We start from the raw sequence: 14,239 nt of genomic DNA, 5'->3' as shown, positions 1-14,239 counted from the left end.
TTTTTCGGGGGAAAGTTTGCAAAGGGGAACAGAGCAACGTTTTGGCTGGGAACACCCACGCAGAAAGGAAGACACTGTTTTCCTTTTTTTCTGCAGCGGTCGCTATAGGTGGTTTGGACCCGGACACACTGATTTGATTTAATTTAAACTGCGGAGAAACTGGCTCATCTACATTCCAGGTTTTCTATGTTTTTTTCTACAACTGGGCAGCCCCGAAATAACTTGTTCGAATCTCCAAATATAATCTTAATCCGTGTATTTGGACAGATTTGTTATTTTCTGGGTTCCCCCTTTTATTTAACTGCATATAAGCTGAACTATGTGTGTGTATATGAAGCCAGTATGAATATCTTAACCTGGCGTCACACCAAAAATATCCCATGCCTCTGCCAAGACTCCCAAACTGCATTTAGTCCATAAATGTGCACTGAGATTCTCACCTCATTACCTTGTACCCAACACTAATTCAGTTAATTTGTGGCGAGCAGGGCTGCTGCATGGCCGGGGGTGCAGCTGGATCTCAGGCTTCAGCTTTTAAACATGGAGGGAAATCTCAATCTTCCTCATAGAATTTATATTATACACACTTAAATTGCAAATTTGGAATATGACCTCCTGATTATAAGCACATGTAGGCTCATAAAACTAGTGAGCACACACAAACACACACACACACTTGTGCGATGGCCAGTGTACGTGAGTGGTCATGTGACATGCATTTTCACACCTGTTAGTAGGGATGGGCAGTAACGTTGATAAAGAGCTGATACAGGAATTACGAAACATCAGTGTTATGTGTGTTCGAAAGTAGTTTGTCTCAGCTGGCAAGTGTGTGAACTCTTTCAGACTTAATTTCTATGCATATGGTGCAAACACCAAATATATTGCTTTTTTTCATGAAAGCATCTAGCTTCCGGTGTGTGTGTCTTTAGTTTAGAGCAAATATTACTTGGGATACTCAGAAGATACTATTTGCAGATGCTGTGGAGATTCTAAATAAATCCCTTTCTCCCTTTCTTTATATATATACAGCAACTATGCTATCAATCACGCATGCAAAAGCGGAACAGGATTTAAATCATAAACGGCATCATTTCTGCATCACTATCTTGTTCTTTGAAATGAAAGCAAGAAAGGTGACATGTTTGTTTAGCTGATGGCTTCATGTAACTGCTGTTGTGGACCATAGGAAAATGATGTCACTTTCTGTTTGACTGAAAGAAAAGGTCAAAACCCTGAAACTCTGAAACACATCATAGACAGTTGTGAGTTAGATTTTTGTTGAATTGAGTTGAGTCCCCTTTCTGGGATTGGCTCCAGCTCCCATGAAGCCATCAAAAGGATAAACGCTATATTTAATGGATGGATGGAGGTTTCAGGTTTTTCTGTTTAATCATAAACCTTATAAATAACTAGAAATATGAGCAAAACCCAAATTTTACCACATTTATAAAACTTGACTCGAGAAAAATTATTGCTAATGGTGGTAAATGTAAATCTAGTGTTTTAGGAGGGATTATGGGTCATTACATTTTAGGTCATATTTTTACAGCTGTGTGAGATTATCAACATCTCAAATAAATAAAATGATGAAACATCCGGGGTCTACATGAACCAGAAACATCCTCTACATAATCACAGTCGAAGTATCAAATGTTTCTCTGAATCTCCATGACGTTGATCCATCCATCTGGTGCTCAAAAATAATATCCAGACTTGTTTTGTGTGAAACAGGTCCGGTCAGGGTGGAAGTGTCTCTTGCACCATCTGCCACGTGCCTCATAAAACTGCTTCCTGTCAAAGAACTCCATAACGACATGACAAATGTGTCAAAAGTCATGCATCATTTATATTTGACGGCTACCTTCTGAACTTGAGTAAACTGCTTGGATTGCATGGCTCGTTTCTCCAAAGGCAAAAAATAGAGAAGTCGTATTCCCTGCCTGAACCAGCCCAATGGGCATGAAGGACAGCAGCCAAATTTAACTGCCTGTGAAGACAACATTCTGTGAATTTATGACCCCTGACCTTCAATGTGTCGGTCCTGGCATGGGGCTCAATGCTTGTGGAGCACTCTTGGATGCACGAAAGCGTTAATGACTAGTGACTCTCCAGTCTGGAGCCAGCTGCGTATTAATCTTCATATTTGTGCACACACGTGCAGCCGCTTGTACACGTCTTCAATGGGAAAAAGAGCAGTCGAGGTGAAAGTGTGAGTCTTTGTCTTTAATCCTTTGCCTCCTTAATTAGAAATCTCTCCAACTGTCATGGGCTCCTTGATGGTATCCCAAGAGTTCCTGTTAATATTTCACACCACTGTCTTTTCCCCCAAGCAAAATGGCCGACCAGCATTTAGGCCCCTCTGCAAAGGTCCTTTGGAGGGTGAGTAACTCTCCGCGGATGCAAGGACCTGTGTATTAGCAGGAATAAAGATCTCTATCCTTCATTTTAAAAAGGCCTTGCTTGGAAAATGTATATGTTAATTGTTTGGCCTGAGTAAATTTCATCAATAAGCAGAAAGGAAAAAATCAATAATTACCTTTGGATGCAGTTGAGTGTTTCCATTATACATTGTTGAATGAAAGCTACACGCCCATTTATAATACATTATGCTCTCTGCAGCCATCTTGCAGAGGTCACCGCAGAGCCGTGCATCTGCCCTTTACGCACTTAATGTTTTCATGCAGATGTGTCATTTTGGAAGCATGATTAATTCATCATCATCCAACCATTGCTGCGTCCTCGGATAGATTACAGGAACAACAGAGTGAGAGGGAGCAGCGGATATTAGCGTGAGAGTGATAAGCAAAGCTTGAGATGAAGACGACATAGCATAAACTCTATGACACACAAACACACAAACCTGCGCCTACGTACAAACAAACAATTTCCTCTGCGAGCAAACCAAACCTCGGTGAAATCCCTGGGCAAACAGGGAACTGGACTGCAACTGGGATCGCAGGAGGACAAATGCCACCACCGTGAACCTGAACATCATATACGTGACCTTTTGCTTCCTTCTAAGAGCCGGCCGCTCCTCCCTTATCGGGCTCTCCGGGTGCCTCGCCCGCTTTCTCTTATGTCAGACAACCCGAGCGACCTTTATTCAAGCCAGCATGAAGATGTAGTCTTCTCCATTCTCAGTCAGGGGACTTGACGGGCTGCCTCCCTCCACAACAGCCCACTGCTCAAGCCCAAAAATGTTTTAACTTTGATATGACATTGGCTGGAAGTGTCCTCCAAGTCACGGAGATTTCAAAACGTTTGTTGCCTTTTTTGATCCGGAATAACAGAGCTCTGCATGAAAGCAAGATTTCAATATTTAAAAAAAGGTTTTACAGTCATAAGTCAAGCGTCTCTATCATGTTTATATTAAACCCATTTTTATGATCATACATTACCCATTATGCTTCTTTACACTCTTTTCATTAGAAACTGGTCATCTGGTGCTCGCCCTGGGGTCTTAAGGGTCACTTTTCATTACTTGCTAATTGAAGACATAAAAAAAGCTGCAATGACCCCGATGACATCACCAGGGATCATTTTTCAATACAGTTCTAGGCTTTTACCCAGTTTTCATCCTGTGTCCCTGTTTCAATTATTGAACTTTATCTCATTTCTACTTATGTCGAAAATTACAACTACAAACATTTCCGGCATAGCTTTGGGGCTGTGAAAAGACATTTTAACAATTTTCACAGCAGTTGTAGAATTAAAGGGCAGGAAGTCCCTTTAAATGCCACGTGGTTAGATCTGACACATCACTTTTGTGACACGTGCGTGACAGCTCACACTCCTGAACGTGTCACATATGTCCCCATGCTGCAGAGATCACAAGGACTATGTCCCCGCTTCACATCACTATATGTGTTCTTGCGGCTGCAGTGTTTGTGCATCCTCGTTTCAGTGCCTGGGCGATGATTCACGAGGTCAACCGCGCGGCTCAGCAGAGCAACGGAAATGGCTTTTAAATGCCTTGATTAATCCCTGGTGTGAGATATTTCCCCTTATGGTGGGATCATGAGATTATCACTCATGCATGATAGAGAGGGACGCTCCACTTGGCCGTGCGTGCGTGGTTTGATGTATACTGTATGTAAAGAAATTTAGCAAACGGGGCAAGGCCTGTACCGAAAAGCAATATTTGTCAAAAGGATGGATTGTTTCAAGATGCTGTGGAGGTTCAGACCCCCCCCCCCACACACACACACACACACATATACTCTTATTAATAGTACAGGAAGCTGAAATCTTCAGGTGAAAAGTGCTTCAAGCTAAAAAACTCCAACTGCATCAGTGAGAAAGAAATACAAGATTTTTGATCTTGTTGTACACTTCGATTTACCCAACGAGCCTCGATATTCAAACTTCAATCTCACTACAGTGCGTTTTGTCAGCAAGGTATTTCTACCCTGTATTTCACAAGGAGAACTATGTGCACATCTTGCCATTTTGCATCGTGAATGATTACTTTAACTCAGCCTTGCATACAGTGCTTGACACCTTTTTTTTCACCTTCTAGCACTTCTCATTGTTTCATCATTACGTACAAACAAATATCTCATTATGTTTTACAATGCCCTTGTCTTCATGTGACGGGCTGTGATACAAATTCCTCCAATTTTGGCTCCACCGTGTTCGCTCTCCACCCCCAGGTCCCGGGAATTAATGAGCATTTCCGTGCTCCACCTGAGCAACATCATGCAGCCTAGTGGAGCAGCCAATTTCCCTGCAACTGGCACTGCCCTCCTAGTTAGCTGCGAAAGCCCCTTAGGCAGTGAGGGATTGTTTTCACCGGTTAATTGACAAGATCCTGGTGGTATTCCACATACACACATCAATGGAGGGGCGTGTGTGCGTGCCACTCATTCTAGCCTTGTCATACATATAGTCCCCTGACCTTTCTACTGAGGCATTTGTTTTAAACTAAAGGTTGCGCTACTCACCAGCACATGCCTTATTTATAGAGTTAATTATACCCATCTAGTCAGCATCTTTTCTGCTTACAGGCGTCATCAAGGTGTTAAATGAGCTCCACTCGGCTGCTGATGAGTTAATATTGATTGACGTTCATTTAATGTGCAAATGGAAATGAAAGCTATTTATAGGAGAATTTCATACTGTTCTGCATATGTTGGACATTGTAAAAAAAAAAATCTGAATCAAGGTTTTTTTCATGCAGAAGCAGCAGTGGTGAGTAAGTATTATTGAGTCGAGTGATAGAAGGAGAGGAAATGGCCCTGAACAAAATGAGCCTGCCGTCTGCTTGTTGCCGTGTCTGTCTTTTTGGTTTGTGGCGGAGTGACAAAGAGCCTGTGTGTGGGGGCGGGGGGGGGGGGTTGATTCCGAGGCACACACTTTGCCAACAGGCAACTAATCCCTACACAACATTCAGCTGACCTGAAGCTGCCTGTGTGCAGCATTCACGAGTCAGACGCACACACAGACACCTGAATACATATGCACAGTTTGTCTCCTGCACAACTAAATACACACTCGCTGACAAACATATACCCACACCAGTTGTGGTAAAGCAGTACAGCATGTACTGGTGCCTCCAAGACAACTTGGCGTGAACAGTCAGGGCAAAGACGCAATTTCTGAATCTCGATAATCGCATCTGGTTAGCAACAAGCCCTTCAGAGGTGTTGCTCTCGGAGAAAATACGTTCCTTAGACGTGAGAGACCGAGTGCAGAGGGTCAATAGTAGAGAGCTGGAAATCAAGGCAATTTAGATTAGTTGATGAATCTTAGTGGATAGAGAATGTGGAGACCCTGCTGAGCCAAACGCAGCATCCGATTGGCTATGGTTCTTAAAAAATGGACATTTGCTTTTTGATGATAGCTGTTGTAGATAACTGCAGTTTTGTTTTCATCCAGAAATACTTGTTATATATTTACTCTGTCCTTGTTTTTGTAAATCGGTGGCGTTTTTACAGCCAAGTGAACAATTTCCTTGAGCAACATGGTCGTTTTTAGTTGCAACACTAAACCACGCAGGGGGCCGGTGCCACACAGGCTCCTCCATGATAAAATCTGTCTGTTTCCAATCAATCAGCTTCCTCCCTGCTAGTTTTTGCTTCTCTTACCACCACACCTTCGTCAGCTCCACACTCCAAAGACATTGCATGTGGGCAACTTAGCTCATATAGCGCTCTCTAAGTCATCAACACTCTCAGTCGTGCCGGCACCATTCTCCTCGCACGATGGGACAGCTCCTTGAAGGATATAATTCTCCCTTCTACAATATTATTATCCATCTTCCCTCAATGGTGAAAGATTCATTTCTATCCAGGATATTCATGCGATATCTGGTTTAGATCATAATTTACATACTGAAAGATGATAACCTTGGTTGGAAAAAAAACATAGGTTAGTGGAAAAGGTTTGCACTCAAATATATCTATTATTTACTTAAAAAAGTAAAATAACTGCTTAAAGATTGCAAGGATGCAGTTTGACTTAATGTGTTTTGGATGTGCTTGGTTTGATTTGATGTATTGTCCCCAGGTCCCTTTATGTAGAGCCCCCAAAGTCCAGACAGATGTGTCCCACATGTGAAGCTGAAATGAAGATTTTAACCAAACCAGCTCCAATTATAAAGGCATCATTCACACGAGCAAAGACCAATACTTTCTCAAAGGGTCTATTTCTTTCCCATTCTTAAAGCCGTGACCCCTGTTACCACAATGACAGTCCCTGCATCGAACCAGCCGTTTCCCAAATGCCCTGAAACATCAACATAGGCAGGGTGTCTGTTGGATTATCTCCCAGAACTGATAATAACTTTGCTTTTTATCTACACAGGCAGACATGAGCAAAAAAAAGATTATGCATGCATGCACACATGTACACGTACACCAGCAAAGGAATCCCCCTTGAGAGGTGCTGTGCACACAGTGTTTACTGCTCTCCTCAATTATTGATTAGTTGTTTTCCTTCTGTTATGAGAGGCCACCCCACATGAACAAGGAGAAAGGCCTCCTCATAAAAACTGCAGTAGGACTCTCTCTCTCTCCGTCCCCCTCCCTCTCTCTCAAACCAGACCAGACTTTATTGACCTCCCTCTTAAACAGGACACTTTTCTTAGCACTGTCTCGCCCGCATGGCTGCTTATTTTTTGTTTTCCATCACTATCTCTTATTTTTCTCATTTATTCTCATGTCCTCTCTCGCTCTCTCTCCCACTCTCTCGAAATCTCTCCGGTCCGAGGCATCTTCATAAACCGGACTGCAGACTGTGCTCAGCAAAAAAGCCACACAAGCCATCGGTTAGCACTAAATTATTGAGCGTCATTTACAGTTGGAGGTATCAAAACTGCCCAAAGTGCAGTGCGATGCAGATTCTCAGAGTAGCAATAGGACCAGATATTAGAAATGTGTGCCACCCTTTCTAAAAAAGTGTACCTTTGTAAGTGGGATGTGTCATAAATCATTACACTATTAATACGACACACTTTGCTATTGCAACCTTCTGCTAATAAGTCATTTATAAAGGGTCATGAGTGCATTTAATTAGTCATTAGCTAATGTCTGTAAGTCAGCCTCAGTATTATGTACTAACATTTTACACTTCTACATTCTACACATCTAAGGGCGCTTTCACACTGGTGATATTTGGTCCGCTTTAAACGAATCCTGGTTTGCTTCCACGGATGGTTCTGTTCGTTTGGAGTGGTGTGAACGCTCATTAGAACTTGCAAGTTAATCCTGGTGCAGCTCTCTTACAGTAGGAAACGCAGACGGACTATCCAGCGGACCAAAGATTGGAAGTGAACCGAAGAGAGGTCCTGGCCAATCTATGAGCCGCGTTTTCTACTTCCTCATGCTTTTTTTCTTCCTGGTCAGTAGTTTCGGGCAATACCGCCCCAAACGTGCAGCTGTTGTGACTTCGTGACGTTGTCCAGGTGGTTTGGTCCGTTGTAAAAAGTGCAATGTGAAAGCGAAACGGACCAAATTAAGGTTTGACATTTTTCAGCATTCCCCGTCCAATCGAACAGGAATGCGCCCTAAGAGGAGGCATTGTGCAATAAATGTTGTGCTTCATTTAGAAAAAGTGGAAACTAGATAGAAGTTAAAACAGCATGCACACCTTGAATGATTGTTGCTAACCATTTAATGAGTGGAAGAGGCCCCAGGTCACTTTAAACTGACGAAGGTTGGTGTAGAAGAGTCCTTGAGCCAGGCACTATACCTGCAACCTTTAAGAAGCTAACATTTCACAATACCAGTTACTTCACTCCTGTTTCTGAGATTTATTAGACTGTGTGTGCACCTCTGAGTGCATTCTACCACCATGTGCATTTAACTTTAAATCCTACAAAACACTTAAGACCTCGCAATCAATTTCACATACACCGGTGGAATATCTGGGCTTCGCAGCCACACGGTGATCTCAATTATGGCACACTGGATGTGGCACCGCCGCTCCTGACGACAGAAGATAAAGTGCGGTAATGGAAATGCCATCCTGTTACAGAAGCGGGGGCTCCAGTGTCAACAAGGACACAAAACAGAGTCAATATTAAAGAGGCAAAAACAATGTGGAAATAAAAAATTGTCAAACAGCAGTCCCACTTGGCAGGAGGAAAACAATCTCAAATGGAATGCAAAGTAATGTCAGTGATGGAGCTGCGGTTCCCCTCTGCCTTTTGTCAATGGCTGCATAAAGAAAGGTGGCATGAGGTATCTGAAAGGCTCCACATGCAATCGCAGCTTTCCCACCTGTTCTGTACCGGCTTTGATTTCTTTTGAAAAGGAAACAAGAGCCTGTCTTGATGAACAAGCAGAGCATCCAGGGGCATGGCATTGCCCTGGCCATTTTTACTTACGTATGAAATGTTGCTTAGTCCATTAGAAAATGTTGTGTATTTCTAAAAGTTTTTATAAATCTTTATAATGATGCATGACAATAACAAGGTTTATTCAGCATGATAAGTGGGGTGGTCTGATCTTGGTTTACTCAGCAGTTTGTCAGAGTTTTATACACAGTCTATGATCATAACAGATTATAAATGATCAGTTCCTGCAATGGAAACATCATATAAAGACAAGAGATCAATAATAAGCTTTAGCAAGAATTTGGGAGCTTTAAATAAAGTGACAGCACCGTTTAAAGTTATTAGCAATGAGGATTTAGGAGCAGTTTTTTCTGGTTCTACGTAAAGTTTAAAACAAAAAAATAAATCACAATGAGCCATGTTTTTTACGACAATTTCTCACTGTAATCAAAACAGAAGATGAAAGTGGCTGTAAAATGTGGGGATAGAACACATGTGGCTTTCTCACTACTGGTATATTTTAAGGCTTTTCACCAAATCTACTAAACACTCTAGATCATATAAATATGCTGTGGACTCAAGTGTCTTTCTGACCATTGTGTTTGCACGCAGCCTGGAGAGTCTTTCCTCTGCATTTAAGGAGAGAGCCCTACGTGGTTTTGAGGGGCCACTCAGGAATCATTCCTCTCCCTGAGGAGTTAAACAAACTGCCAAAAAGACAAGATAGGCAGAGGTAGCAACAGAGAAAGAAGGACAGAGACAGACTGTAGCATCAGAGAGGAAAGGAACCAAGGGGAGACATAGCACTTCAGGGCATGCCCAACTTAGACATGGCCATCATAAATGATTAAAGGCCGATTTCTCATTCCGACATGCCTACCAATCTTTGCACAGTGTAATTGAAGCCAAAGTGATATGAGCACGGAGCACTGCATTTGCATCAAGCAATCACTAAAGAGATGTGTTTAACGAGTCCAGGAGGGGGAGGGGGAGGAGGAACAATGACACAGGGAGGTTCTTTTTTTTTTTTTACTATTATGGTCTGTTTGAATTGGTGATATGCCGAGGGCAAATAGCATTTTGTTTGAGGTCACTCCCCTAATATTCCTCCCACCTGTGGATGGTCTGGCAGTGGGGAAGGTTGTGATTTTGTCTTTATAATTCCATGGTGTGATCCGCCGGGAGAAGGAGGGGTCACGACCTCTGAGGCAGAGGTGGAAATTGCACCATCGGGGCAGTGAGGAAGAAAATGAATCATGGAGTTAGGAAGAAGATGGAAACTGTAAAGTCCTACATAAAGCTCAGGAATATGAGCTTCTGTCGGTTTGGAAACTCGTATGTTTTCAAATAGGAGATTGAGTTCGGAGAAGAAGCTTTAAATTGTGGCATGGGAACGTAAACTGACACAAATAATCCTGCAGGATGTTTATGACTGCAAATAGGATGTCAGTAAAATGAATCAACCCTTTTTTGAGGCGCCAACATCTTCAACACATATGGATCTGAATCAAAGAGACAGCAAACAAATCCACACCAGACCAAGACTTCTTCGTTTTGTCCGTTGGTCCAGAAGTAAGTGTGTAGTCGAAATAAGTCGAAGTAGTCTAGAGGTGATCTGAATGTTCCAACCATTTTTAGTCTCAGTTTTAAGGCATAGCCCCCGCAGAGCTAGGAAGCAATAGGTGTGAGACCATGGATGATAGATTACAGTATATGAGTAATGATATTGATGGCCACTGGGTTTCCCATACAAATGAAGAGACAAACGATTCAAACCTGAGCAGTGTTTTAATGATAAATCATATCACACTGTGTCTGGAAGCTTTCGTGGATACAGCTTTTTTTTCTTTTCGTTCCATATCATTTCATGCAATCTTTTCCATTTTTCTTCCCAAATGCTGTTGTGAGCAGGAATGTAAAAAAAAGACACAACAACCTGAAAGTTTTTTGCAAATTCAGTGAGGCCACGGAGCACATGATGCAAATTTCTAGCAACCCCTTATCATGCTCGTTTTACATCTTTATGGGTGTGACACTGGCATATCTGTTTCTAAATATTTCTGCTGTTTGAAATGCTGAGGGGTGTGTTACATGTCGTGGGAGCTCATACAATGCTGCGCTGACTGATGATACACCATGCCTTGATGGCTCTCATAAAATGCCACCGTGCTATAATATTGTTGACCTACTGCCTACCCTTATTTGCTATGCAGCCCACTGTTAAATCCCCAAAGTGTGTGTCTATTTTCATTCCCTCTGCATTTTTACATTGTCCTCGAACGGTTTAACGCTCAATGTTTGTCTTTCATTGTTTAATTTACTGCATATTCCTTTTCTTTTACTTTAATAAATCATATCGTCGCTAAATCCTCGTCCCTTGTGCCCTTTCTGACTAGAATTTCTTGACATGACTTTTGAGATTCCATCTGATCCTGTCACGAATCCGTCATCTTAAGTGTTTTCCTGTGTGTCATTCATGTAACAACCTCAGAATGAGCGATGTGACGGGGCTTGATTCAATATCAAATTCTGTGCCGTGGGGTTCAAGACCAGGCCAGACACGCACATACATGAACATGAGCATTCAGGCAAACACACAAACTCGAGAGCGGGCGCCACAAGGTTGAGCTGCAGCACAGCTAAAAGGCCTTTGCCATTTACTGACAGCGCTGTCCTTTGTGCGCCAGCATATGTCACCCATAATGCATCTGATAGCACACAATTAGGTTGAGATTATGGAAATTAAAAGAAAATACCCAACCCTCCTATCCTCCCTCTCATGTGGAAGAGGCTGTGCCATAAAGGGGAGGGCAAGGTAAATAATTTCCAAATAGACAGAACAAACGGCTCAGAGGCAACAGTGATTCCACTGGGGTGCTATTCAATGTTATATGATGGGAGACACAGTGGAGATGCATATATATATATATATATATATGGTAACACTATATAGCAGCGTATGATGTGTGGGGCAATTATCGGGATGCAGGGAAAAGGTGCCGCTAAGATATTGCCTGTTGTCCTGGGCTAAATTTAGTGCTTGGTGTCCCTCCGCCTGCCCTTAATGCCACTGCTCAGAGACAAACCCCTGTAATTAGGATTTGTCTTCCAGGCATGCCTGTATCCACGTGTGTCTGGGTCAACTTGTGCAGGTGCATTAATGTTAACAATGACTTGTGTGTCCATTTCTGCGTGGGACGCAGGGCGACGGCATTAACCCCGGGCAGATTCATGTTGTCCTGTGAAGCCAGTGGCTCTCCACCTAAGATTTTTCATAATGGGAGGATGAGCCAGGCAGATGGGGCCATATCACAAGAACGGCCAGCCGGGGTCCAGGAAATAATAAAGTACCTGAGAGACTGTGACTTCTTTTATCTGGTTTTTTTTTCATTACTGTCCCACTAATCTCTCTCAGTCCACGTGTATCCTTTTTATCCATTGTTTCCTCCTCTCTCTCTTCTCCTCTTTTCCCATACCCAACCCGCCCCACTAACTCACTAACCCTCCCTGTCTCTTCTTTTCCACCTCCTGCTTGCTGTTCCCTCTCTCTCACGGGGGAACAATATATAGCAGAGCCCGGCAGAGCCCCACTCCGCTAGTTGCCACGGCAACCAACTTCATCGCAGCATCTACGCACTGCCTCTATGCCTCCTCCATTTCTTATTTTCCTCTAGCCCTCCATCTTTTTTCCCTTCTCTCTCTCCCTCTGTCTCTTTCCCCTTTAGAGGGGGTCTTCTAAGCTGTAAGTGGGCGAGCTCCTCTTTGGGCCCAGCAGCGAGGTGAAACATTTGTACAACAGAAACCATGAGCCCAGATGTTGTGTTTCAAAGTCATCTCATTTCTGTCTGCATTTGGTTAAACATGGCAATTGAATCAGTCCCTTTAACCGTGTTAGGCCCTGATTAGACTGTGTGTAGTTTTTGCAACGAGATGCATCTTTTTCTTTTTTGTTTTCGAAAGTTAGTCGTCTTTTTGTGCACAGTTGTGTGTTTTAGGCGCCTGAAGTGCGTTGCATGCGGCGAATGCCTCAAGTTGAAAAAAGTTAACTTCCAAGCAGAAAAACGCCTTTGAACATTGTTCATGTTTTTGCAAGGCCTTCACTGAACACAACATTCATGAAAATAGTGGTGGCTGTTGCTGGAAAACCAGAGCTGTATGACTTCACCAGTGGTTCACACTGTCGCCTCACAGCAGGAGGATTCGATTCCCAGTTTACATACAGATTTGGGTTATTTTAACTGGCGACTCTGACTTCTTAATAGGTGTAAATCAGGGAGTGATTAGCTTTTTGTGATTAGAGGTTGTTTGTCTCTATATTTCAGCCTTTTTTTTGGAATGGCGACCTGTGAACCCCATCTGATGACAGCTGGGATTGGCTCCAGATCCCCTGCGACACTAAAAGGATCAGAGTGATGGAGGGCTGGATGGACTTACCGTGATCTGAACAGAAAACAAGGCCTGGATTGTCCTTGAGATTTCAGGTAAGGTGTTTTCATTGATTTAGACCCTCGGAATAGATAACTGGTAGCATGAAGGTTGTGGTTTGTCAGCTGGTGGTGCACTCATGTCCCCACACAGATCTCCGTTTTACTGTGTCCAGTTTATTATCTAATAAAAGCCTGTCAGAGCAAAGCCTTTTGCTTGTAGCCTATATATTTTGATAATATGGACAGATCTGTACTTCGCAACAAAATCACAGTTGTAAGAGCAGGTGATTCAGTAGTTGCAGAACCTTTATATATACAGTAGTAGTCTTTATATTTAGCAAACTATAGTACAACCACATCCAAACATACATATGCAATCTAATGTCAAGACGGAGAGAGAAACTACAACCTTACACCTGAAGATCAGCTGTCAATCATGACGTTTCACCCCATTTTAAAAGCATCAAATTACTAATCATAGTTCTGCGCATATTCCATCCACTAACACAGAGTAGTTGTGGTTTATGATCTACTACAGTTAGCCACCAGGGGGTGATCAAGATGACTTGGCTTCACTTTGGGGGAGCAATAATCATCCATCTTTATAGCTCGCCAAGATTCCCCTTTTTAATTGGTACCAATGGGCACAGCACAAAGTGTTAATGTTTATTTTTGCTTCTGCCTTATAATGCGTTTATACTCTAATACATATACAAGTATTCTTGTCTAATTGGGATTCATCGATTTCTTTTTTTCCCTTCCATTTGGTACCAAACCCTTCACACACATCTGCAGATACATATGCATACACACACACTTCCACTCAACCTTTCATTCACAGAGGATTCAGCCATATTTCAGAGGGGCGGCAAGGGCAGGAGGGCTATCTCCCTACTGTGGAAATTTATGGGGTATCATTATTTAACCTAATTGCGCTGAAGACAAGTGGAAGGGGGCGTGTTTTCTCAGAGTGGCGAGCACCGGGGAAGCATTCATCATGTTTGCATGCGTGCCACACACACACATTCACAAA

General features: G+C 42.7%; 1 long non-coding RNA gene across 1 annotated transcript in view; it reads left to right on the top strand.

Moving 5' to 3' along the window:
• The window catches only part of LOC138407111 (uncharacterized), a 117,990-nt gene extending 104,752 nt beyond the window's left edge, over nucleotides 1-13,238 (top strand). The window contains exon 3 of the long non-coding RNA XR_011240565.1: nucleotides 13,102-13,238. This is a non-coding gene — a long non-coding RNA (uncharacterized lncRNA). The remainder of the gene's footprint in view (nucleotides 1-13,101) is intronic.
• Nucleotides 13,239-14,239: the final 1,001 nt, after the last annotated feature.

This window comes from Paralichthys olivaceus, chromosome 24, assembly GCF_024713975.1.
Source record: "Paralichthys olivaceus isolate ysfri-2021 chromosome 24, ASM2471397v2, whole genome shotgun sequence".
Classification (NCBI taxonomy): domain Eukaryota; kingdom Metazoa; phylum Chordata; class Actinopteri; order Pleuronectiformes; family Paralichthyidae; genus Paralichthys; species Paralichthys olivaceus.
Note: the sequence above shows the minus strand (reverse complement) of the source record. Positions and strands in the feature narration are given on the sequence as shown.